The following is a 25,231-nucleotide window of genomic DNA, read 5'->3' on the forward strand; positions in this document are numbered from 1 at the left end:
CATCAAAGATAAAGGGCTATATTTAAAATATTTTTAAACCCAATCTATGAATTTTCCCAAATGTACAATGTCCTCCATAATGTCAGGGACAAAGACATTTTTCTTTCTTGATTTGCCTCTGCGTTCCATAATTTTAGTAATAAAACAATTCCCATGAGGTTAAAGTACAGTTTCTCAGCAAAGCAATTTGTCCAAAAAAACATGGTGCCCTGAAATGGAGGGGTTACTTAAAATGAATTGCTGTAATTTCCACATGGTGAATTTAAATGTATAAAAATAGCCTTTAACAAAAGTGTTTGATTACAAATCTAAACTTGTGAACTATAGTCAAAGCAAGAAAACACATCTTTGTCCCAAACATTATGGAGGGCAGCGTATATATAGTCACTGCATATCAAGTCTGGCAAGGGACCCCCCTACAGTGCCTTTAAAGACCCCCTTTTGAAACTAACTGTTTGAAATTAAGGCTCTAGAAGAGTGCCTTAATAGGATGAACCACCCAGCAGCCCCTTTGGCTTCAAATTAAATAATGTGAGTGTAATTTGAGTTACTTACTTCACAATTTGGCAAGTTGATTTTTGTGGTGACAAGGAAATCTTGTTAGTTTTTGAAGAAAAAACAATTTCCAGAAATATGCTGACATTGAGACTGTAATCTTGGAACAGCTTGGCATTTGTAGTTTATAGAGCAGGTTTATTACATTAGACAGGATTAAAAACATAAAATATATTTAAAAACAGTATTGCTACTGAATGCATTCATTTGTAGTTAACTAATTACACCTTAAGATAGACAAAAAGTAAACACAATGCAAAGTACCAGCACAACAATTAAGTTATATTACATCAAAGATTCTTTTAATGGTCCCCAATGACTAAGCATACACTCATGAAGAAAAAGAACAAAAGATATGACAAAATTATCACATCTAGAACGCCACTATCTTTAATGAAGAGGGGAGGGCAAGTTTCCAATGTCTGCAGTTTCAAAGGCCAAAACAAAATAAAGGGATTAAAGAGGGACTACTTTTCAATTATTCCTCGACAGGCTTAAAAAAAAAAAAAAAAAAACCCTGACCTAGTGCGAATGGTGACAGTCATAATTATTAAAGGCAGGTCTCCTTCATTAAAAAAAGAGAAAAGAAAGCTGTACGAAAGGAGAATTTGCTGGCATTTATTGAGGGGGTCCTGCTGAGTGATAGTGAAGGACGTCATCTTCTGGGTCATCTTAGTCTGGTCCCAGTACGTAAGGGGGGCTTAGATGAGATGAAAAAAAGAACAGAAAAGGGAAGAGGAGGAGTTGAGTCAGCGTCTCTTCGAGGCGAGCAGACTGGCTTGCACTGTTTGGGGTAGGCTGTGTCCGTCCATCCCAAGGGAACCCCCCACCCCAAACCTCGAATGTGTGGCCTAACCCCCTATATTCTCTTTTGGGAGTCAGTCTTCCAAGTCCCCACCTGCAGGAAAGCTGAATCTCATTTCATCCCGAAAAGGGCAACGCACCCTCCCACGATTCCTCCCTCCTTTCACGACTCGCTCGTCCGATTGGCACTTGAGTATCAGGAACTGCGTGTGGGGGCGGGCGTGTCCACGGAGGAGGGGCTCGTCGTCCCTTTGGACCTCTTTGCACCCACGAGAACGTGGACGGCGATGATCTGTTTATCAATACTCGTCATTCCTCCCCCCAATCATTTCCGCAATCATTGAAGCACACTTTGCTGGACAGGTAGAGATCAGAGCCTCACTCTGGGCAGGACTGAATGGGAGAAAAAGTTAAGAGCTAAGCTTCGCCTTTTGGACAAGGGCAGAGTCTCTTCCTGGTTCTCCATATCGTCTTCATCCTCCTCGTCGTCATCTGGGTAATCGACAAGGCCCACCAGGCCGCTCTAGGGAAACAGGAAATGCTTGAAGACGCATCTGTGAAAGGCGTTACTAAATCCTCCCTTTGTGAAGAGGATGACAACCATGCAGAGACCAAAGAAAGTGGTCCTATTTGAAGGCAGAGCGTGGAAACTCAGGCTGGCTACCTTGGTGGTGATGGCTGTCGTTGGTGGGGAGGTCCTGGCCCCGATGCTCAGTGACCCGGACGACCCTGGGAGGTGGCTGGTGGGGGGCGGACCGGTGAGGCTGGGTTTGGGGGCGCTGGAGAAGGACAGCTTGAAGCTGGGGCTCTGGCGACCCGTCAGGGTAGGCTTGGCCAACACCTCCTTCTCCTCAGAGTCTTTCACTGAATCAAAACGGACAATGGATTAAATGCAGCAGGTTTGGTGTTAATGTGTGCATATTTCACCCTGCTGGGACTGGAAAATTGTGAAAGCTGCCTGCTGAAGATGCCAATTTAGCAGTTAAGATAGTCAATGGCATCATTGACTACATGCACATTTATTCTCTCTCTGTTGGTCACAGGTAGGGTTGATCAACTACCTAGTTACTTATATTACTATCAATACATTTATCAGCAGAATTTTTGGATCAGAAGGTCTTTTTTGTATGTACAATGTTAAATATATTACAGAGACTATATTCATATAATATGGAAATGCTAGCAAATCAGGGAACCCACTCTTTGACTGTAGAGCATCTTTTAGGTGAGGGTAAGGAAATCCATTTGAACCCTTTCTGAACCATCCCTTTAAAATGGCCATAGTTAACCTTTCTCTACATACATTTCCTCCTCTCCATGAACTTGCTGATGGGGTCCATGAGGTCTTCCTCGCTCTTCATTTTGTCGGAGGGCGGGACCACGGCCTCCCCGTCCTCCAGGTCGTCCTCGTCCGTGTTGAACCACATCTCCTCCTCGTCGTCGAGCGTGCGCGTGTCCCGTCGGTACCGGTGGTTCCGCAGGATGGAGCGCATGCTGCTCGAGCACGCAAACACAGAACACGTGCGTGCGCGCATTAGAAATGTCAACCGGCACGGAGGACGCTAGGTATGACACGCTAAGCGTGGATACTCAATGACCTAACGTAAAATAAGTTTTGAATAGCGAAGCTTCTTTCCCCTCCTGATGTGTAAAAGTCTGTAGTAGAAATTGCTTTGATTATTCCACAGTCAAATTCAAACAAGCGGGGTTTGCCGACTCTCACCTGTCTAGTTTGGGGTTGTCCTGCCTCTCCCTCTGTTGTTCATAGCGCAGCTTCAGTCCTTTGAAGGTCTGAACGTAGTCCACATCTTCTAGGGCTTTCCAATAGTTCTCCACCACGTGAGTCGTCAGAGACTTCATGTCCTCCTGCAACATCCACAAAAACGTCTTCCAAGTTGATTGAAACCTACCATGCATACTAATTCTGGAACCATAGATTGTCTGAAATAACCCAGGGTGAGAAAACACACTGGTGACACTGAATTTACAACAATACAGATTTTACTTGTTGCCCAATTAGGGTGTTCAGGGAACCCAAAGGGAAGACTGATAGCGCTAAAAGTCTACTTCCTCTCCCACTCCAACTCCCTGTGTGTGAAGCACAGAAGAGTAAATGACTGGTGTTCTTCTTTACTCACCACTCTCAAGTACTCAAACATCTCAATTATGGCTGAGTTCATAAGGTTGTAGCGCGAGCCGTTGTTCAGGAAGGCTTTCACCACGGGTTCGAACAGGAAATTCCTCATGATGTAGCGGTTATAAAACTCGTCTTTCAAGCCGATTATTTTCCTCATGAAGCGGAGCGCACCTGTTGGAATAAATGAGATGGCCGACAATGATAAAGAAGAATAGAAACCTAAGAATATTCCTCTGGAACACAAAGTTAACAAGGTATAACTTGGGTTTCTAAATGCATGAGGGGGGTTATGGGACAGGGGAGGTTGATCCAGCTGCAGTGAATTGGGATGGGGAGAGAGGGATGACTCACAGAGAGCCAAGAAGGCGTGGCGGGAGGAGGTGAGCACCAGCACCCTCCGCAGGATGTCCTTGTTGATGATGTAGTTCTTGATGTGGTAGGTGTGGTGCTCCACACAGAAGGTTAAGAGCTCCAAGATCAGGGCCAGCAACTGCGATGTCTGGAAGTCGTCTGGATAGGGACACACAGACGGGATTAAAGTACATTTCATTTGGTATGTTCTCCACTGACAGAGCAGCGCTGTTAGCCCACAAGCAGTTCTACTTACAGAAAGCCTGTGGGTATAGAGGTTTTTACATTAACATTGCATAAATGATAATTCTACCCTCACAAAGAACAGCTATTTTCCTCTTCAGCCTGAAGGAAGTTACTGAGACATAAAGCCTGATAAACCAGCAAGAAACAGTGATATATAAGGGTAATATTGTTGGTGACTCTTCAGTACAGTGCTGTCAGTGCTACACAGGGCAGTACTGACAGTCACATGAGGGAGACTGACAGTTAATCATGCATACTGACAGTGACACAGCAATGAGCGACCAGAGCAGTACTGACACTGCGGTGACCGATGAAGTGACACACCTTTGCTGGGCTTGTCCTCTGTGGTGTTGGCCAGCAGTGGGGCAGACAGCACGTGCATACAGTGCTTGTAGAAGAAACTCAGGAACTCGGTTTTCTCAGTTTTCTGCCAAAATGAAGAAGGATGCACAGGTGAGTATCCCAAACCATTCATTCAGTTACCTTAAGATTCCACTTTCCCCCAATAATAATGATAGGCCTGTCTAACAGCTCTATGTCGATTGTCTATATCTCCTCGAAAATGTACTATTCTGAACTATACCATTTGGTCTTCTATTATTCCTGTTAGTTTTCACCTCAGCTGTAACCTGCTCACCCCATTTGATTTGCAGTCTACTAATTTACACTAGGCTGGCCAGTGAAGCATGGGCTCCCCTCTATAGTGGGGCTCCTCTTGTGATTTCTTTCCATTGGGGAGTTTTTTCACCACCATTTGAGGGTTCTCCCCCCACTGGGAGTTTTTTTTACCTATTTTACTTGCTATTTGGGGGGTACAGGCCTGGTGTTTGCTCCGTTTGCTCTGTCTCTTGCCTTGCTACTGTGTAAAGTGTCTTTGTAACAGTTCTCTGTAAAAAATGCTATACAAATGAAATTGAATTGAATGTCGATTGGGAAAGGTGCCCATGAGAGGTTGAAAGTCCTGGGGTTAGAAAGTAAACGTGTTTCTTCCACCCATGAACTCTGAAGAACAGCTGAAGAATTTTGCTCATTACAAAATCCAGGTGATTGGAACAAAACACTGAGGAGGACTTTCTGGACCAGGATTTCCCACCACTGGTGTCCATCTTGCGCAATCTCTGAAAATCGCCTGACGACAGACATGACGTCCTCTCCTTTATCTCCGAACCGGCTGAGCGACTGTCGCGGGGAGATAAGGAGGGAGGGGAGAGAGGGTGTGAGGGAGAGGAGAAAAAGAGAAGGGACTGAGGCTCACGGTGGCGGTGGCAAGCATGTTCTCGGGTCCACCAGCGTCCGCAGCAGGCCCATCAGCTGCACGGCCCGCCCAGCTCCGGGTCGGTGTCGCAGTCATGTGCTCGATGATCAGGTTGATGAGGAGGATGTCCTGGGAAAATGAGGGGCGGAGCCACATTACAGCGCATCTGTGTGACCCAGCAAAGTCAACACACTCACCGTTTATTTCAATACAGTGCTTCCCCTCTCACCTCATCCAGAGTGAATATACAAGCTAATAAAAGACGATGCATTAAGTACATAATCACACAAAGGAACGGAACGTCAGAATAAGAGGGACTGTAGTGCTGGTACCACACTGGTGTGCCAGACACACTCAAACTGCCATGCACACCTGGCATCAGGCCTGGAGGGCTGCACTGTCCACTGTGTTTTAGCATTGACCAAAAGTGCTTCACTTGAGCCACTGATTGGCTACAGTCTTGTTATCAAGGGCTAAACTGGGGGCCGACTGAAAGGAACTCGCTAACCGGGACAGATATGCAGCGGTTTATGTTTTGAGGATAAAAGCGTATGATTTCAGCATTCTATAAACCGTTCCGGAAGTGAGTGTCTGCTAAACAAATGCATGTAAATATGAATTTAAATGTAAATTAAATACCAACCCGGCCCCAATGGGGATGCTTCTTACTCAATACGCAAGAGGTTTATGCTAAGTTAGGGGTAAAGACATTCAAAGGCTAAACCTGTTCTCCTGTTCCATTGCCCCTAGCCTCCAATAATTTCCCCAATACTCAAGTTTCATGACTGGGAAAAATGGCTCGCATGCACCAATCACGTAGTGCGATTCAGTTTTTACTCAGGAGAAGCTAGTTCATGTGGACTTCGGCACACCTTCTCAGACTACTTGTATATGCTCTCTGAATACTGTAATAGCCAGATGGACCTTCTGCATGCGACAGAGACAAATGGAGTTGTTCCAACTGATTTCTGGCAGCGCCTTAACAGGTTACTTCTTGATACAGGCACACAGCTCACTGAAGGAAAACTGATGGAATCCGAATATGCTTGTGCCACATGAGTCCCGGTATACTATGAATGGTTTGAAATAATGTATTATGTGGGAAGACATCCACAGTGCAGCAGTGCTTGATGTGAAGAAGCTTAAAAACTAAACTGGACTACCCGTTTAGTTCAGCTATACATTTCTCTGTGGTCATTTCCTCACATTTCCACACACAGAATTTAAATTTTTGCACGTTTCGGTCAGTGAAACATGAAAGGACAAGGTACAACACCAAACACAAAGCCAAAAGGGTCCGGACGGCGATGGGCAGACCACTCACATCGTCGTTCTGCTGGGACTCCTGCATCACAAACTCCCGCACCATGGAGGGGTTGTACTCCACCAGATAGGAGAAGATGTCGGTAGCAGCACTGCGCACCTGGACATCATCCATTCCCTGCCAAGGACCAATGAGGAGAAACTTGTGATGTCACAGACACAGCAAGGATAATCCGTCTAGTAAGATTTACCCCTCATGATGTCATAAAGCAGGAGAGCCAGGCCCAAACAAGCAAAACTCACTCCTTTTTATGTCACAGACAGAATAATATAGCCAAATAAATCTCACTCAATGTTGCATAGCCAGGACCAATCAAGCAAGACTCACGACTTGTGATATCACAGACAGAGCAGCACAAGGAAGTTAAAATCTGAACAAAGACATAAGGTGTGTCCCAGACTGCAAACTTCCATGCTCCAACAACACAAAGCGAGTATGCAGCCATCTTGGAGTGTGACTTTCAAGTATGCATTGATGCATGCTTTGACAGGGAAAGAAGTAACTGAACCATCTATTCAGTTTTTGAATAGTTACAGCAAACTTTGAGGATAAAAACTCAGCTTTCTGTGTTCCAAGAAACTGGAGTGGACATTCAAGAGAACGGTAGTACAGAGCATGGAAGTATGCAGAGACACACCTGTTGACAGCGGACATTCTATACTCTTTGGATATGGCACCTAATCACTGAAAACATCTGGGAAAATGCCGTGGAGCTGGGGACCAATATATCATCTCTCTGGCTTACCAAAATTACTTCAAGTGCTGGAAGGATGCCCATGTTTGACAATGTTTTGAAGAAGGCATCTCTGTTCTGAGGTTGTAATGTTTGAGAAAAAGCACAAAATTCCTTCAGGAAATTTACCTACATCAAGGAAAAATGTTGCATTAGACAGGAATACACAAGACAGGAATACACATATAGATAATGGTTATTTCAGTTTCCTTAGTCAAGGTTCAATTTCAACTGCAGCAATACTGAAGAGTTTCATTTCAGGTGATGCTGTACAAGCAAATGGACCCAAGCCAAGCACGAAAATACATCCATTTTGTGAAAAAAGGACTTTGTCAACCTTCGCTAATGACAGTAAAATAACCCCTTCTAAACCTCAGTCTTCGCCTTTCACTGAATAATAATAACAATCACCAACCAAAGAAGAATATTAAGATGGCGGTCACTTTTTTCTTTACCAGTTCGTGTCTTTGTGGTCGTCTGTCGCTTCCTCGGTTAGCTGTGCGAAGAGGTCCGTCAGGAACTTCTCATCGTCCTGAAGGAGTAAAAGGAGAAACGAGGGTGTTCAGGGCAGAGTGGTCACATGCATGATCTATTCCTGGGGAGCTGATAACGGCGCCGTAGTGCGGAAAAGCAAAACAGCCCGTTCTCCTACTGCACGTTTATGCTTTTTTTCTGGAAAACCTACAGCCCCTTCCACACTTTGGTATGAAAAATACCATTGAGTTGCGTGGTATGTGCGTGGCTAGCCAATTGGAGGATGAGGGAGGACACTTGAACGGCATTCCAAAGCAAAAACCACACCAAGAACATACACCGGGGCTACACTTTTTGGAGGTGGGGAGATGGACCTTCCCATTTCGGCACGGAAAATGGGGGTATGGGAAAAGACTGCACGCAAACTAGGGAATGGGCTATAAAACTGCTTCCGGATTAATCAACAGCAGGCCATGCCACCGTGGGGCTGTAGACACCACTTACCTCAGTCTAGTCTAGTGTCTTTTGAGCATGGTGGTCCCTGAATAAACAACAGCTGCATGACAGTAAAACATGGTACAGTCCGTACAGTACTGCTCAACCACAACAACCACCAGTGGATTTGAACCCTATGACCAACTGACATCCAAGGTGCCAGGGAGGAGCTTTGAATGATCTGAGGATCTTAGGTGAAGGTTCCTTTCTTGCGCATGCTAGCAGACCTCGGGGATCTGGAAACCTCAGCTCAAACACAGAAACGTAAGTTCAGAAGGAGCTTGGTTTACTTCTGCGCGAGACACTTGGGATGAGTTCATGAAGACCAAAAATTACACAGACAACCTTTAATACAAAAGTACTCCATTTAGCACCACCAAATGGAGGATGCAGTTTTAATATGACAAAGATTGTAAATCGAATGACTAAAGAAAATACGGTAAGAGCGCATCATGGCTTCCATTCCCTGCATAGTTGGGTGTATGGTTAGTCTTAGCTCTGCTGTCAATTTTACGAGTAATGGTACTTGTTCTAAGTGTCAGCTTAATTTAGAATTGGCACAGAAAATAGCTGAGTTAGAGACGCGCATCCGGACCTTATATCAGATTCAGGAGAGTGAGACTTTCTTAGACTCCCTTTTACCCGAGCCGGATGCTAGTTTAGATGCGAGTGTTTCTCCGCCGCCAGTGTCCTCGCTGCAGGACGATTTTATCACGGTACCAAAGAAACATAGTTGCTGGCCCAGGGCCGCCGAGCACCACCAAACTCGCGTTTCCAACCGATATTCCCCACTCAGTAACACACCTACTGAGAAAGCCCTGATCATAGGGGATAGCATTTTGAGAAACGTGAGATTAGAGACACCAGGGACCATAGTACAGTGTATTCCTGGTGCCAGAGCCACCGACATTGAGGCAAATTTAAAAGTGCTGGCTAAAAGTAAACGTAAATACTCTAGGATTGTTATCCACGTTGTTATCCGGCACAAACGACATCCGATTGAGGCAATCGGAGGTCACTAAAAATAATTTTATATCGGTGTGTGCAGTGGCAAAAAAGATGTGTCAGGAAGTAATTTGCTCTGGCCCGCTTCCAGCTCGTAGGAGCGATGAGGTCTACAGTAGGCTATCTTCGCTAAATCTCTGGCTGTTGGAGTGGTGCTCATCTAGTGACATAGACTTTATTAACAATTGGCCTGATTTCTGGGGAAGGCCTGGCCTACTGAAGAGAGACGGACTCCACCCGAGCTGGAGAGGTTCTCGTGTCCTACTGAACAACATAGCTGCTAGTCTTAGTAAGGCCAGATCCTGACACTCCATCAGGGCGCCGGCCAGGCTGCAGGATTCTAACCTTACGTATTTGCCTGCTCGTTTCTTTATACCTGTGTCCCAGACATATGGCCCTACGCCTCTGTCTGCAAGGTGCGTTTCAGAGCTAGCTAACAGAAATAGTATTTCAAAAGCCCCTTTAACTAATACTTTTAAACTAGAATCTGATATCTGTTATATTGAGACTGTGTCTGTTCCACGCATCTATGCCAAACGTAAAGCTAACCGTGGAATTGATGTGGATAACTTAATTGTCATAAAAACAAAGCACGCTGCTACTAATCATAGTGAACCATCCTTAAAAATTGGTCTATTAAATGTTAGATCACTCACTCCAAAAGCAGATCTCGTCAACGAATTGATAATAGACCATGATCTCAATGTATTATGTCTGACTGAAACTTGGCTAAGACCTGATGAATATGTTGCGATTAATGAAGCGTCTCCTGTGGGTTTCATAGGTACGCAGGTGCCACGTCCATCAGGCAGAGGGGGAGGCGTTGCAGCTATTTATCAGTCCTTATGGAGTCTAGCGCCTAAGGATGGATAGGCCTATATGTTCTCCTCTTTTGAAGTTCTTATTCCTAACTGTGTACAGCCCGATCTAGCTAATAAAAGTGCTAGCGGGCAGTCCTTTTTTCTTGTGTCTGTTTACAGGCCACCTGGGTCTTAAGGGAATTTGCTGAGTTTTTATCACACCTAGCAATTTCAGCAGATAAGGTCATAATTGTTGGTGATTTCAACATACATGTGGATAAAAATGGTGACCCCCTAGGAACAGCTTTTGCCTCTATTCTTGATTCCATTGGTTTTGTACAGAATGTTTGTGAGCCTACTCACTACCGTGGCCATACCTTAGACTTAGCTCTGTTCCATGGTATTAGTGTGGTAAATCTTACCATCGCACCTCATAACCCTATACTATCAGATCATATCCTCATTACGTTTAATATTAAGGCATCAAATTCTCTTGTATCAGAGCCTAGACATTACTACAGCCGATCAGTAAACCCTGAGGTTATTCCAAAGTTTTTAAATATGCTTCCAGAGTCATTCCTCTCCACAGAAGAAAAGGCTGATGAAAATGCTGATGAAGCTGCTCTGGACCAATTGACTCACTAACTAACCCTCACCCTCAGGAACACTCTTGATGTTGTTGCCCCCCTTAAAAGAAGAAACCCTAGTCGGAAAAAGCACACTCCATGGTACAACGATACCACCCGGGCCCTGAAGCAGTCTAACAGATAATTAGAGCGAAAATGGCGGTCTACTAAGCTAGAAGTAGCCTATTTCATCTTGCATGGAAAAACAGCTTTCTTCAGTATAATCAAGCTCTTGTTTCTGCTAGATCTGCCTTTTTCTCAAAACTAACTGAACAAAACAGACATAACCCAAAATTTCTATTTAGTACTGTGGATAAATTAACTAAAAAACAATCATCAGAGTTTTCAACTTATTCCTCCAATCTTAGCAGCATTGACTTCATGAACGTTTTCGATCAGAAAATTGAGGCTATTAGAGACCAGATTTCCAAACTGTCTCCATCATGCACTATTTCTGTTCATGTTAACAAACAGCCCCACACCTAGTTAAAACAGGAAGATTTACAGACAGCGGCACTAAACTGTTTTACGCCCATTAGCATGGTCGAGTTATCCGAATTAGTCATGTCTGCAAAACCAACGACCTGTCTACTCGATTCTATTCCTTCAAACTGGATTAAAGAACTATTTCCAGTACTAGGCCAGCATATACTAAAAATCATTAACACATCCCTAGTCACAGGATATGTACCGGAGTCACTAAAAGTGGCAGTTATTAGGCCATTATTGAAGAAACCAAACATAGAACCTCATAAATTGGAAAATTATAGACCTATTTCAAACCTTCCATTTCTACCAAAATTATTGGAGAAAACTGTTGCTAAGCAACTAAGTGCATACCTTAGCTCTAACGGTATCCATGAAGTATTCCAATCTGGGTTTAGACCCCACCACAGCACAGAAACCGCACTTTACGAAGGTTACGAATGATTTACTACTGTCAGCCGACCGTAACTCTGTGTCGGTTCTTGTGCTCCTCGACCTGAGTGCAGCTTTTGACACAATTGATCATGGAATTTACTGACAGAATCAAGGCCTGTGTTGGACTTCATGGACAGGCACTCGATGGTTTGGATCATACCTACGTGACAGGAAACAGTTTGTAAATTAAAAGAAGAGTCCAGCTCCTCAATAATGTAATGCGGTATTCCACAAGTATCAGTACTAGGACCAGTACTCTTCTCGCTATATATGCTACCACTTGGCAATATTATCCGGGCACATGGCGTAGAGTTCCACTGTTATGCGGACGATACCCAGATTTATATTTCAATGAAACCTGGCGAAGCACTGCCACTTTCACGGTTAGAGGCCTGTATTGTAGATATCACGGTTTGGATGCTTTCAAATTTTCTGCTCCTAAATTCAGACAAGACTGAAATGTTGGTTTTAGGTCCCAAAATATTAAGGGAGAAATAGTCTACTCTCACCTACTCCCTAAACTGTGATGGTTGTTTGGCTAAACCTAATATGGTCGTTAAAGACCTTGGTGTCACCATGATCCTGATCTATCTTTTTGACACCCTATAAAAACATATCCAGAATTGCCCTTTCAGCTGCACAACATAGCTAAAATTAGACATTTCCTGTCAGTCGGGGATGCTGAAAATTGATCCATGCATTTGTTACGCTCTAGGTTAGATTACTGTAACGCCTGCTTTCTGGCTGCCCTAATAACTCGTTAAAGAGTCTCCAGCTTGTGCAGAATGCAGCTGCTCGTATCTTGACCAGAACTAAGAAATATTACACTAGTACTAGCTGCGCTTCACTGGCTACCCATTAAGCATAGGATAGACTTCAAGGTTTTGCTCCTGACTTTTAAAGCTCTGCATGGACGTGCACCTGTGTTACATATCTAACCTGCTCCTACCCTATAAGCCCACAAGGTCACTCCGATCCCAAGACGCAGGTTACTTGGTAGTCCCAAGAATTTACAAAATCCTAAAAGGTGGTAGGGCTTTCTCCACAGGGCCCACTACTGTGAACCAGCTTACAAAATTTATAAAGGAGTCAGTCTCAATATTTAAATCTAGATTAAAACGCACCTCTATGGTCAGGCTTACAATCAGTTGTAGTCTGAGACAGGTGCGAGAAACCTGTAGTCATAGAGCTTTGTGGTGGCAATCCTTTCCTACTGTCACCTGTCAATCAGCTGTGACCCGACTTTACATGGGCTGGCTCTGATAGGTGGGTATGGTTGTCTACCCTCATGACTGCATGGGCTCTCCATCCCTGTCCTAGTAGATATCCAGCCATATTCTACTCCTGGCGGGGTCCCCCAATACATACCACTGCCACCTTACTCACTGTCTAGCTTATTGCAAATTCCCTAATTGCCTTTCTACCCTCTTCCCATACTGCCAGCGGGCTCTTGCCCCAACCTCGAGAGTGCTCGAGAGTGTCTGGTCTCCCCACCTCTGCGGTCCAGCCCTCCTTCGTCATTGCCTCCACCCTGCCCACATCTGTCGCCACCTGCTGTTCCCCATCACCGCCACTCCGGCCCCACCCATCATCTGGGCCACATCACATATCTTATGAAACTGGCTGACATTCTGGTCACCAGTCGGCACCCTAAGCCGACCAGAGGAGGATGGGTTTCCCTGAGCCTGGTTCCTTCCAAGGTTTCTTCCCATCTACCACAGGAGTTTTTCCTGCCACTGTTGCCTTAGGCTTGCTCCTGTGGGGGTTAGGCCAGGGTTCTCTGTAAAGCTAGACAGACATCTGCTTTAAAATACGCTATACAAATAAATTTTGATTGATGATTGATTGATTGAAGATGAACATTTTTTAAAATCCCAAAAGTTCCCATGAATTTATCCCTCCACCACAGTTACGTCTAACGCACTGGCTAATCGCTTACCCATCCTGTCGAGTGCAATGCCAAGTTCTGCACACACAACCACTTGAGCATAGGGCTTCAATAGTCGATTTGAAATTTGTTTTTATGGTGGGGTTAGAAGTGACATTCTGGACCTGAGAGCAGATGTCTGCCCCACAGTCTTTGACAAACCCTATAGGCATACCAATATTTCCAAAAGGTTTGTAATTTCTCCAAATACGATGAAAATGTACAGTTCCTCATATCTGGGCATAAAGTTCTATGAAAGAGTCATCCCAGAAAGAGAAGTAAAGAGAATCAAGGCCAGACGTATTTTACAGAGCGTTACATCTTTCACAAAGCAGCAAACAAACACACGTAACCTGTAGGCTTCAGCTACCAGGTCAACACATTACGAGGTCATTAATGTTCATTTAAGCAGATGAACTGGCACAATGCAATACATCTAGGCCTCCAGACTGCATCGTGGCATCTGTGTGTTGCATTGTACGCGCTAACGCGTTCTACTTTCGGCAAATGCAATGCTCCGAGCTAGCTGGTGTGAGTCACCCTCCCCCACCCCTTGCCCCCGCCAGCCTGACCCACCTTTAACCTCGCCGGTCACATGTCATATTCTCTCACTCTCTGCATCTCCCGTGGCAACAGCGGTGCTCAGGGGTCAACAGGCCTGTCGTTACCCATGAGCATCCCCAAATTGAGTGCAGAAGCCGCCTCAGACAAACGAGTGCCCGGGAAACAAGTAAATCCCTCCTAACATTTGTCAATAAAAAATGTGCTTAAAACGCAGCCACGTTCTGAGATGGTAAAACGACGGCCGTTGGCAACGCCTCGCAACGGACGCAGCTGGTCCAGTTGCCGCTGCGGGATTAGCGGGCACGGAATGACTTAGCGCAGAGGCATGTCCGACAGCCGCATGGCTCGCCGAAAAGAAGGGTGTAAGGGGGTAAAAACGCGCCGTTAAATGGCACACTCCAGCTCCCAGAGGCCAGCGGTTCATTCCGATGGATAGCCCAACCCGCCCACGGCTCCGTTTTCAAATATTTCACAGAGAGCGGTTAGCCCAGCGCTACTGGCACTAGACGTTAATGGCAGAAGCAGCACGTTTGCAGAAGTGCTCTCAAGTTCGCGAATAAATTAGACTCAGCACACAGCCAAGAGGCTCCCGTTAAGGAGAGTGAACAAATTTCAGAGGATCCTGTTTATGGTTGAGCAGCTGAGTCCATCACAAACTGAATTCCACTGTTGCCGTAATGATCACTGAGGACCCTCAAATCTTAAGAGAACCATCGCTCCAAGGGGCGTGCCAATAGAGGAATTCAAGGCCTGTTCTGATCTATATTCTCTCACCAGCATCTGTTGGCGCATCTACAGTTAACCCAGCAATATGCAACGCTGCAGCCCTCAGTTGAGTGTTTGAAGGGATAGAGGGACGCCATGTTAGTCGGCATGGCGACAGGTCACAGACCGGACTGCCACAGCGTAATAAGAGACTCGTGCTGGCTCTGACATTTGCATCATTTCAAACCGCCAGACTGGAGTTTTCACAAGACTTATTCATGCACGGCAACCCAAACTGCATGACAGCACGACTATATCCTGCATACCCGTGACCGGGAGTCAGCAGGACTGAACCAGCTTCACAGTGCTGCTTCCTGCTGAAGTCCTCTCACAGGAAGGACAAGAAATAATACAATAATACAAATTACAATTTCAACTAATTACAATACGTATTACCATTATATTACTACGAATACCGTTTCTGATAACATTAATAGCACATAAGAAACAATATTAACAGTACCGCCGACACATTTTACTTGTTACACTGATATCACTGTCATAAGTTAACAGTGAGGAAGTACTGCAGTACGCTAACATTGCTATCACTTTCACTGAATACCATCCACTAATACGCGTGAATGAGCGGGAAGTCGAACTGATTCAGTGTCCTCTCCATTCTCAAAACGGCTCTGTTGTATTCTACTTAGGTAGAGGCAGTTATATGAGGCGGAATTAAAGACAAGGTTTCGAGACGAGGCAGTCATCACACTGTCTGGATTACACCCTCCCTCCAGCTTCATCACTAAAGCAGGTGCTGCTCACGCACACTTCTCAGCAACATCTGCTTCAATGATGCACCCTGCCAAATCACGCCAAAAGTAAACACACCGACCAATCATCTGTCAACATGTGCATACACTGGCCAATCATACTCTCTCACTCTCTTTCTCTCACTCGCTCTCTCATACAATCACACGCAGAGCTGCTGCTTACATCTGTGTCATGATCTTGTGCAGGAAGACGCCATCCACGAGGTCCATGAACACGGACAGCTTATCCTCCGAGCCGTTACCGAGAGGCCCCAAGGTTTTCACCTGCAGAGAGAGGGATTTATCAGTCAAAAATGAAAATACTTCTTTCACAGGTCCGCTCGGACGTCATCCTGCTCCAGGAATGTGGCATTCCGTTCCGGGAGTTGGATGGCATTCTGGAGGGAGAATGGAGATTGGGAGACTCTCTCTGGTCTGGCTCTAACATCGCCAGAGCTGATGGGGTCGGCACGTCGGTGAAAAATCCTTTGTGCGAATAACATCAAGCAACATTGTAGAGAGTGGGCAAATCCTTGTCACCGATCTCGAGGTCGGGGTTCCCACTCAGGGTCATCAACGTGTACGGCCCCACCTGCGTGGCCGAGAGAGTCTCCCTCTTTACAAAACTATTACCACTTTTACATTGCACAATGCCGGTTGTCGTGGGGGGGATTTCAACTGTGCACTGACAGATGAGGACCGCAGCAGAACCAGACGGGACCGTTCCAGCAACCTGCTGCGGTCCCTCATAGAGGATTTCTCCTCCGCGACGCCGGGGCGCTCTCCCCCAACACACGTGGGTGAGTTCCTCTGGCAGCTCCTCTTCTAGAATTTATTTGTTTCTGCTCTCCCAGGCCTGGGGTGTCCGCTATTCCATCCAGGCGGTGCACTTCTCAGACCACCACATGGTGACCGTGTCCCTGGCCTGGAAGAAACCTATAACCGTGGGTAAGGGGCTCTGGCGAATGAACACCAGCCATCTCCAAGACCCCCAGGTGCGACTCTCCTTCTCGAGACGTTGCCTGGAGTGGGTGAGTCTTAAACATCTCTTTGACTCCCTGGTGGAGTGGTGGGAAATGGTGAAGGAGCGAGTACGAGGATACTTCCGGGCAGTCGGGCAGAGGAAGGCAAAGGAAAGGAGGGCAGCTTTGTATATCACAATGCTGCCCTCCAGAGACTGAGCCTCCTTCAGTCCCGAGGCCTGGATGTTAGCAGTGAAATTGTACAGACTCGGCAGAGCCTCACCACCCTCTACCGCGAAGAGCGGGAAAAATGTACCTTCCGCTCCAAGCTCCAGGGCCTCGAGGAGGATGAGAAGTGCACACGGTTTTCTTCCGCAGGCGCGGTCTAAGACTAACAACATCGTGTCTCTCTATAACAACAGAGGTGTGGTGGTGTCTGAAGAGGCGGCGGTCCGGGAGGTGGCCGGGAGTTCTACGGGGCCTTTATAGTGAAGGCCCTCCGACAGGGCTCTCATGGACACCTTCCTGGGCCGCCTTGACAGACGTCTGGGCGATGAGCAGATGGCCCTCCGGCGCTGGACGAAGATCTGCCTGACTGACATAACGGGCAGAGTGGTGGTCAACCGGCAGCCTTCTGACCCGTTTGCCATCAGGTCTGGCGTCAGACAGGGGTGCACTCTAGCATCTCTCCTGTACGTCATCTACCTGGAACCGTTTCTCCAGGTCATCAGGGCCAGCCCCAGAGTGGCGGGTTACCCGCTGCCGGGGGCTAGGGGAGAACGGCTAAAGGTGATGGCGTACATGGACGACATCACCATCGTCGCCACAGATAGTCGCTCCATCGCTTGTGCCACCAAGGTGTTGGACGACTTCTGTGCGGCCACTGGCGCCTTGGTCAACAGGGACAAGAGCAAACTGTTTCTGTCTCCCGATTACAGTGAGCCTCTAACCATTTCCTTCCCTGTACACAGAGACACTATCAAGCTCTCGGAGGTGACCTTCCAGGCTGACAGAGGAGGGCGAACGAGCTGGGAGGGAGCCCTACGCCACGTCCAGAACAAAACCCGGAGCTGGAGTGCGCGGCCCCTGACCATGGCGGGTAAGATCCTGGTCCTGAAGGCAACTGTCCTGCCCATTCTTCTGGGGAGGGTGTTTCCCCCATACAAAGCCACCAGCAAGCAAATTGCTAGGTTTGCCTTTCGCTTTATCTGGAGGAGCAATATGGAAAAACCACCCATAGAGCCACCCTCCTCAAAGAGGAAAGGAATAGGGGGCGGGGGGTCCCGGACATAGTCACAATCATTATGGTGCAAGGTCTGGCCGCCCTGGTCCAGAACGCTGGGAAGGCGGGAAAGGCCTCTGGTGCCTTTGCCAGGTACTATGCCACCCCCTTCCTACGGGCAATGGGCCTGGGTGTGCTGGACCTTACCATACTGTATAGCTGGGACCCCCCCATGTCTATCAGGCCCTGAAGGACTTTGCTTTCGGGACGGGATTGCCCAGGGCTGGCCTGACCTCGTGGAGCTATAAAATCATCATGGCTCATTTAAGATCAAACGAGACTGCCACGCTCCCGAGGTCAGGGGCCGGCCCGGACCCGCAAGTCATCTGGGCAAATGTGACACACAAGTGTCTTACCAACAAACAAAAAGACATTGCCTGGATGACAGCTCACAGGTGTCTCCCCACAAGAGTTTTTATGTACCGCAGGCACTTAGCCCTGACTGAGCACTGCCCCCACGGTTGCACTGACTCGGAACACATTTACCACCTGTTCTGGGAGTGCACCATGGCTAGGCGGGTCTGGGGCCTTGTTGTTTCATCTGTCTCCCATAACAGGTTGCTGCCGAGGTCCTCCCTGTCGGCTGAGAACGTCCTCTACGGTCCCCGAGAGGGACTCAAGACCCCAGAGATGGGAAATTCGGAGGCATTAGCACAGTTAAAGTCATGTGATCGCAGTGCAATCTGCCAAATGTGCATGTGCGATGACACCACTTGTATGAAAAAGGCGCTTCTCCCAACACTGATGTAGAGGGACACAGGAGTCGAACATGAAAGAGAAAGTGCCAGGATCAACACTACGAGTTTAGCCTGGTTAAATAAAACAATAAAAGCCATCACACTCTCTCTGTGTAGGTATAGGCCTACATGTCACTTGTTTCTGCATAGCTGTGGCTTTTTAATATCGGATGTTGATGTTGGGTGTGCAATTCAGGCAGGAGGCTTGGCGGGTGTGGGTCTGCCCCTCTGAGGAGCGGAGGGGGGCGCAGATTTAAGAACAAGAGAGAGAAAAGCAAAACAAAGACCGGGACAGGACAGGAATTGCCTACCGATTTGCTGGCCAAACAGGATGCGGGGTCAGGGTGAGAGAGAATCGGGGCCGGTTCCTGGGGTTTTCGCTCACCTTGAGGTCAAGTGACAGCGCAAGTGCGCTGGACCGGGCGCACTAGCTGGGCAGCGCTGCGGTTTTAGCGACTGAACTGAATTTAGTCCGGTTTTAAAACATGTACATACATTAGCCTGGAACTCGCCGACAGAGGACAAATACTCGGCATACTAAAACCTCCCAGCATAGCACTCGTACATCAAAAGTTAGCAGCCCAAGTGTAAGTCGGGCTCAAATAATGAACAGGGTCATTATAGCCTACAAGCGGAAAAAACTGCTTTTAAGAGAACTTGAATATTTTAAACGTTTTTTAACTTATATTTTTCAAGAATATTTTCTTGTCTTCAGACTTTGTATTTATTTGTATGCTTTGGTTAAAAAAAAGCCCGATAGCACTGGGATATTCATAATAAAACGATTCTTTGGGGGTGACACCAACGCACTTTATGACACTCGGGTACATGTATGGCACTCTACCATCGTACAGGGATACTGGCTTGATAAACGTAAGTTTACCACGGTGTTCATTTGCCGTTTGGGCCAATTTCAAGAAAACACATTGCGATTTCAATGCCTACGTATCCATCAAATATTTCAAAAGATAACAGTAACAGCTCTGATAATGTAACGATTATGAGGCTGGTTATTTTATTTGACATTTTCAAAAACACTGATTTTAATATGCTAAAACTAATCTTTGAATGTTTCGTTTAGGTAAAACCGCATAGGCCTATTCAGCAAATAAAGCAGCGCAAATTCAAAGTAGATCTTTGGACTTTACACTTTCGTCCTCTAACATGACTATTCACTTCAAAATAAATACTTTCCCCAATTGTCTGACGCAAAAGCACATCGGAACCTAAGCAGGAAATGTTACCCGGTGTTTAGGACCAGCGAGTGAGTAGGCTACCAATTTAATAATGTAAGACAGACTGATCAGAGATTGCATTTCTATATCTAATAAAACAGCAAACGAAATAATTCAATCCAATGTCATACGATACTAGTATTTAGGCAGACTCGAGTCCACACCATTAGATCGGCTAAAATTTTCAATTAGAGTAGCCTATGCATATTGCACAATGCTGACATTATGATCTTGTTTAAAGACTGATTTGAATTCCACCTGAAATGGTGCGGTATGCTCAAACTAAAGTTAAAAATTACTGCTCCCAAAAAAAAAAAAAAAAAAAAACTTGTCGAGAAAGCTGACCAAGTCAGCCCCCATGTTAAACTCGCCCAATTTGAATGTAGCAAGTCGCACACCTTCGTTTGCAATTTCGCTCGTGGTCTACCCTGTATCAGCTCACTGGCACGTTTGCCATAGCAAGGCAGGTGAACATGAAACCACAGCAGCGAACCTAGCTCCATCTTGCTAGCTGGCTGGCTGACTAGTGAAACACAATGGTAGGCTACTTACCCAAACCACCAGCGGGGAATCCAAAAAGTTGACCATAAGTTCGGAAACCGTAACATCCATGTTTGAAGAGCTGTAATATCCCACGGTTAAATAGACAAATATCTTCGTGAGGGCTAAGGATCCACGATATTACCATGCATGCTCGCTCCCCAGAGAACAATACCAGTTAAATCAGGCATCGCGCAGACCCGCCGTAGCCGGTCTGTGCACACTATCAAAACCCACCCTCTTTTTTTTGCTGTTCAATAATATCCACGTTGTTCCCTTATAGTGTCGGTTTACCACTGGGTACCCCCAAAAAGTAGTGTTGCTTTTTAGTTAAAGTTCAAAAGTGCTCCCTCCTTTTTTTCCAGTTCGATCAGTAGCCTATATCAAGCGCTGTTGAAAAAGAAGTCCAAGCCGCATGACGAGAAAGTTAGCAGTGCAATACTGTATGCTTAAAATATCAAATTTCCAGATCCCATTCCGTTCAGAAAAGTGTTCGCTTGGAGCCCAGCAAGAAAGCCACTTCCACTAGCCTATGTTAACTTAGCTAGTTGGCTATATTGTTGAAAAAAACTAGTCAGGCAGAAAGCAGAAAAAATGCCTTAACTGGAATTAGCTAGCCAGCCACCTGGCGAGTGATAAATCCCGATATCGTTGCACAATTGGGTACAGTTGAGGCTGCCAGCTGCAATACGGAAGAACCAAAAAGTTACAAATATTACCGTTACAGCAACCACCTCCTCGCCATTCAGCAAACTACCTCGCGCTATCTCTCTCAGCATCCAACCTGTAACCACAAGAGCGACATCCCTTACTGACGTCTCCCGTAACCAATCAAAACTCGACTAAGCCTTGAGTAGAATAAAAAACGAACCGAGCAGAGCATTGTCCGTACAGAAAAACAAACCACCTGACGAAAGGACATAGGTTTAGGCTAATGTTTAACATTTTCAATCGCACCTTGTGCTGGTCTGGCTATGGTATAGCCGCCTCTGTAGGGCAGTTTTGTTACATTTTAAATCAAACCGCAATTAATCCAATGTATGTTGGCTACGTTTGTTGTATTCGTTTCTTAGATATGGAATTTAAGTTTTGCGGTTGTTGAAATTATTGTGTGAATGTATAAAATAATAAAAAGGAATTCAAGCGACATTTTTCTGCCAACTCTCATGAAAGTTGTCAACAACCCAACGTCTCTCTCCCTTGTTTCAAGGCACCATTGTAATAAAGAAACGCCTCGGTGTCATTTTACCTGAACCGTTTAACGGCTCCTTAAATGCGTAAACCAAGCTCTTAAAACTAACTCTACATTTTAACTGTGTGATATTGTCTTCGGTTTCAAAATTTTAATAATATGCGGATCAAATACTACGGTGCCAAGGACTCCTTTTCTTAGCGACCATCGTCCAAATGTTTTATTTATTTATTTTATTGTATTGTGAACATATTGGGGATTCTGAGAAAATCGAATTTAAGAAAGTAAAATGTCGATTGTAATGGGAAGGGTAAGTGTACACATTTGAATATAATTATTAGTCAAAAATTATACAATGATATTTCAAAGTCTTTATTGTGTGGTGTAGCAGAGTCTAACTCGCGTGGTCAGTAATTGGTGGAACACTGCAGTTACACAGTTAAGGTAGGTCAACTTGACGAAGTTGTCCTGGATAATGGAATGTGTATAATTGCTTAAATCGATATCTGAGAGAATTAAAATGAATAAAAAGTATGAGATTTAAAATGAAACGAGAATTAAAATGATGTAGACATACTGTATTTTTCTTTAATTGTCTCATAGAGTCCTCAGTAAGAATCATTAATTATTAACAGATACAGTAAATAGCATGTACAAATGAATTGTATATGAAGGTCAGTTCTGCCCTCTCGTGATCACTAGTATGAAATCGGTGATATAGGTAGGCTATATATACGGTATACCGACTTGTATTGTAAGTGACAATAAATGGTAGACAACATCAACATCAGCATCGTTAAAATCCAAAGGAATTAAAGGTGAAAAGGGGTAAAGAGGTATCTATCTCTTTGAAAACCGACTGACAAAAGTAACAGGACAGGCTAATCAAGTTCGCTATAGTTCGCAATTGATTCAAATGCGCAGAATCTGCATTTTGTGACATCATAATGACAATCATTTGGTTTATTGTGACGTCTCATAAAGCTTTTTATTTAAGTACGGCGCTGTCAATTCATACACCACTATCTTAGCTGGATATCATTCGAGGCATTTGTTTGTTGTATTTTAACTTTGGATGGCATTGATTTTATCCTAATGGCCTTGAACTTTCTGAAAATGTGTGGAAAACCTGCCAGGTAGGAATTGTCTTTATTTCCGAATACATTTCTAATTTTATTTCTATATTTTGTCTGTTTTACACTCAGTTGACCATTACGTACACACAGAAATGGAAGCCATATTATGAACAAAGCCGCATAGGACCCATATAGTCAAATATCTATTTAATATATATTTAAATCCCTACAGTACATTACTGGCGTTTGGCAGCCACGTTTATCCAGGGCAAATTACAATGAGAAGACAAATTGAGGATAAATATTTATACATACATTTGTATCATATTAACATATATGTATTTAACATTTGTCTATCCCATCTTTTGAATGTAGCCATGATATTAGCCACTATCATCAAAGACTCATATCCAAAGTGACTAAGCAAATATGTGCTAAATTTTCTCTTACGTATCACACCAGCAACAGTAACAAACAACAGGTTGGCTTTAGAAGTCAGTGAATAGACTTAAGGGTGACAATGGCGGTAAAGTAAAAACACTAAATAAAAAGCAAAAGTAGAAAATATATTTGTGACACATTTTCCATTAAAGTGTACAGAGGGCCCAACAGTGATCTTTGTATGAAAAATCTTATTTTGCAAAGCAGCTGGTTATTTCCTATTTTATTTTATGTCACTCATTAAGGCCATCATTACACCAAAATCATACATACAATACACTGACTTGCTTGGAAAGTGACAGTAAAGGGTTGCCTACATTATTAAAATTCAGAGGTATTAGTGGTGAAAAAGGGGTAAAGAGGTGCAAATCAATCAATCAATCAATCAATCAATATTTATCTATACAACAGATGCTCAAAGTGACTGACAAAAGTAACAGGGACAGGCTAAGTTTGCTCATAGGCCTAAGTATCACAACAGCAATAAATACTGACAGGCATCAATAATAATAATTGTTGCTGCTGTTATTTTCGTTACCAACAACAACAATAATAATAAATTGTGAAGTGTGGTTGCCGCCAATGCAAAGTCGACTTTGTTCTGAACAGAGTGAACAGTGGTAGGTAGTTTCTATGTTGTTCTGGCGGTGACTATGGTGTTTTAGGTGGTGTCTAGGGTCTTTCTAGGTGGTTGCTATAGAGTTCTAGGTGGTTGCTAGAGTGTTATAGGTGGTTGCTATGAGGTTCTAGGCGGTTGCTAGGTGTTCTAGGTGGTTGCTATGGAGTTTTAGGCGGTTGCTGGGGTGATGCTAGGTGGATGCTATGGATTTCTTGGTGGTTGATAGGGCGTTTCTGGTTGCTATGGAATTCAAAGCAGTTGCTAACTTGTTCTAGGTGGTTGCTATGGAGTTTTAGGTGGTTGCTAGGGTGTTGCTAGGTGGTCGCTATGGAGTTCTAGGCGGTCGCTAGGGTGTTGCTAGGTGGTTGCTATGGAGTTCTAGGTGGTTGCTATGTTGTTCTAGGCAGTTGCTAGGGTATTACTAGGTTGTTGCTATGGAGTTCTTGGAGTTCTAGGTGTTCAGTTGAACTAGGGTGTTATAGGATTCGTGGTAACTAGGTGTTGATATGGGTTCTGGGAGTGGTTGCTAGGGTTCAAGTTGCTAGGTGAGTTGCTATGGAGTTATAGGTGGTTCTAGGGTGTTCTGTAGGCTGGTTGCTGTGGGGTTCTAGGATCGGTTGTAGGGTGTTGCTAAGTGGTTGCTATGTTGTTCTAGGCAGTTGCCATGGAGTTTTAGGAGGTTGCTAGGGTGTTGTTTGGTGGTTGCTAGGGAGTTCTGCGTGGTTGATAGGGTGTTGCTAAGTGGTTGCTATGTTGTTCTAGGCAGTTGCCATGGAGTTTTAGGAGGTTGCTAGGGTGTTGTTTGGTGGTTGCTATGGAGTTCTAGGCAGTTGCTACGATGCTGCTAGGTGGTTGCTATGGAGTTCCAGGCGGTTGTTAGGCTGTTTTAGGTTGTTGCCAGGCTGTTGCTAGGTGGTTGCTCGGTCTTTACTCAGTCCAATGATGCGACCCGTAATTCTCGTAATATGTCAAACTGTTCAATAGTTATCAAGATCAAGAGGAAAAGATCAAAGTGACTTTAAAAGAGGGTTCATTAATGGGGCATGGATGGTATGAGCTCCCATCACAAAGACTGCTCAACTGGTTAGTGAATTTAGATTTATGGGAAAGACATCGGTAAATAGGGCTGGAAATCGTGCTTGAAAGTGTGCATTCCATGATCGTGATGCTTGTGCATTAGTTCGATATTTTTAAAAAATGGAAGAGTAACTCTTCCTCAGTTGACTGAGAATGTCTACGCAGGATGTGATCAGAGTGTCAGCAAGAGCAGTACATAAATTCCTCATTAAAAGACATGCACATTTTTTCAGTGGTGCAAAACCATAGGCACTGGTCTACAGATACTGTATGTGGAAATAAGTGATATGGTCAGATGAGTCATCCTTCACCATATTTGGGCAAGCGCATGTGCAG

General features: G+C 45.0%; 1 pseudogene; it reads right to left on the reverse strand.

Annotated features, from left to right (window-relative positions):
• Positions 1–1,716: 1,716 nt before the first annotated feature.
• Positions 1,717–21,162, reverse strand: LOC135253277 (serine/threonine-protein phosphatase 4 regulatory subunit 3-like; annotated as a pseudogene).
• Between the last annotated feature and the right edge of the window lie 4,069 nt (positions 21,163–25,231).

This window comes from Anguilla rostrata, chromosome 1, assembly GCF_018555375.3.
Source record: "Anguilla rostrata isolate EN2019 chromosome 1, ASM1855537v3, whole genome shotgun sequence".
NCBI classification, from domain to species: domain Eukaryota; kingdom Metazoa; phylum Chordata; class Actinopteri; order Anguilliformes; family Anguillidae; genus Anguilla; species Anguilla rostrata.